At 40.7% G+C, this 2,813-nt stretch overlaps 1 pseudogene; it reads right to left on the bottom strand.

Annotated features, from left to right (window-relative positions):
- LOC107686671 (fibroblast growth factor 4B-like) overlaps positions 1–155 on the bottom strand; it is a 6,636-nt pseudogene extending 6,481 nt beyond the window's left edge.
- Between the last annotated feature and the right edge of the window lie 2,658 nt (positions 156–2,813).

The following is a 2,813-nucleotide window of genomic DNA, read 5'->3' on the forward strand; positions in this document are numbered from 1 at the left end:
GTCTCCCACCTTTTCTCCAGTGAAGCTGCATTAGTCCTGTTCGAGATGGGGTAGGAGGACACAATCCCAAGCAGAAAGCCCAGCAGAACAACCGCAGTCCACGTCCAACGCCCGCTGCTCTCGCACATACTGATGAGGAACCTTTGCGTGGCCATCCGGTTTACCCTCGGGGCACGTGGTCAAAATTAATGCCCCTAAAAATACCACTCTTGTTTTTCTTCTTTCGGCATGGTGGCAGGGGCTTATTTTTGGAAGGCAGGTCGGGGCTGCGAGCGTGTAACGCAATAAGCCCCTCGGCAGATGAGAAGAGCAGGGCGGCAGAGCTTGAGCTGGTGGCGGTGGCGGCGATGATGATTACCATGTTTCACCTCTCTGGATGGGGAGCACCACACACTCACCAAAATGCAAGCTCACCTTGCCTGGGAGATCTTCGGGATGACATCACTCACCTTCAGGATGACATCACGCTGACCTCACCGCCGCCGGGGGTCAGTTTGAACGCCAAAACCCAATCGCTGTCTATCCAAGCGAGCGGCCCCGGGGAGAGCGAGCGTGAGAGAACATGGGGCGTAATGATGGGCTTCGTTGGCAGCTCCCAAATTGGACCGGCGGTCATATGCCCGACGGACCGCTTCCTTATATAGAAGGAAGGTGTAAAAACGGGCCAGTTGTCACCGCGGAGCCATGTCAATCCTGCAAAACACTTCCTGCGCTGTTTGCTCAGGAAGCTTTCACTAAGCTATATTTTGAATGTGCCCCCTTGATTTATTCATCTGGGTAAAAACACATAGTTGGACGTAATTAGGCACTTCCGAGCGCGAGCTGAACTCCATTAATCGCCGATGTTGCTTAATTGACTGAGCACTAGATAGATAGATAATGTCTTTTACACCTGGCAGGTACATAAAATGAAAGACCCTATGTGTCCAACAGGAGGCGCTGTCTCATGTTGATCTCAAGCGCATCAAATACTCAAGAGTCACTCAAAATACACCACGTTAGTGTTAAATATTTTTCTACATTTTTGTATATTATTTATAACAATTATTATGATTAGTTATCCATAATTGTACAGCACATAATCCTCTTGTACAGTGCGAGGTCCCAGTATGGTCAAATGTTTAATATCTGGCTTTGTTAATAACATGACATCTAATATTCTTTTGGAGAAGGTATTAGGCTTGTCACGTCATGTCACATGGATCCACTTCATAACATGACACTGCACTAATTTACAGCTTCAAAATTAGTTTATGCCATTTCTTTAGTTGAAAGGTTTTATCCTCAGTTGACATAAAACGATTAGCCAAACATCATTTAAACATTCAGTAAAAAAATTGATCTTGTGTTCTTTTTCTCTATATAGCCTAATAAATATTTAATTCAATGGAACTAAAGATTTTTGATGTAGAAAAATATATATTTTTTAAATCCAAGGAGGGAGGAGAGAAAATTTCATGTTATTCATGCCACGTTTCATGAATGTTAAAATATAAGTTCAACTTAACATGAAACAGTGTTAAACTATATTTCACTTATGTGACTATTCAATAAGAAAAAAGTATATTATCCATTGGAAATTTATTAAATAGTGAAAATTATTTATATATGCCACTGTTGCATGGGACAAACAGACATAACGCAACAAAACAAAACAAATTTGCTTATGGCATTCGTTTGATGAAAATCACAAAGGAAAAAATATATCTGAATTTTAACTGTAAACAATAGACATACTGCATTAGATGTGATAATTCAACATTTTCAAATTTTCAGTTCATTCAAAATAAAAAAAAAAGAAAGAATAAGAACATTTTGTGAGCATTTAAAATATCAGTACCTCTTTTATTAGTTCATTGTGCTGTGATTGGACTGGTGATTTTTTCAACTGGACAACAAGTCCATCCTGAGAATCTTGCCACTTTTCATACTCCATAACACTCATACACAAAAAGCTCCACACACATACTCTGACCAGTGGTGAGTGTACTTACAGATGCATTACTTAAATAGAACATTAAAAATGTTAAAGTTATGTAAAAGTAACCTACTGTAACAGAAAAGTCATATTGGTAATAATGGTTTGCAACACTTTGAATAGGTAGCTTAGGTCTGTGTGTAAAGTTACCTGTAGAAAAATATCCCAGATTGTCATTTGAACACCAGATTGAGATTTTATACATGACAATATTGTGCTATTAGTTTTGGTTACTGACCAAGATTTCGGGTTAAAAAAATATTAAGACACTTTTGTTTGACAAGTCAAACAAGATTAAAGGGGTCATATGATGCGATTTCAATTTTTCCTTTCTCTTTGGAGTGTTACAAGCTCTTAGTGCATAAAGAAGATCTGTAACGTTGCAAAGACTAAAGTCTCAAATCCAAAGAGATATTCTTTATAAAAGTTAAGAGTCAACCACACCTACCTAAAACGGCTCGTTCTAACACGCCCCCACATACCTACATCACGATGTGGGAAGATTTGCATAACGCCGCCCAAATGTTCACGCAAAGAAAGAAGACGTAACTTTTATTCTCGCTGTAGTATTGTTGCTGCCGCCGCCGCCATGTAGTGAAGACGCTGTGTGTTTCTTTGTGAAAGCGATGTGACACATGTGGTTGCCGCAAACCCGCCGGCCGCTACTTCATCGAATCCACCGGCCGCACCGTTCTCAAGCCCGCCCGCCAGCCGTTCCTCACTCCCGCCGTGTGTGACGCTGTCTTTCGTTGTGAAAGCGAAACTACTTTGTTTGGCCTTCCAAAAGAGGACACGACTAGAAATCAGTGGTTAAGTTGTATTTACAACACTGTTC

Source organism: Sinocyclocheilus anshuiensis, unplaced genomic scaffold (genome assembly GCF_001515605.1).
Source record: "Sinocyclocheilus anshuiensis isolate Anshui unplaced genomic scaffold, SAMN03320099.WGS_v1.1 scaffold1102, whole genome shotgun sequence".
Lineage (NCBI taxonomy): Eukaryota > Metazoa > Chordata > Actinopteri > Cypriniformes > Cyprinidae > Sinocyclocheilus > Sinocyclocheilus anshuiensis.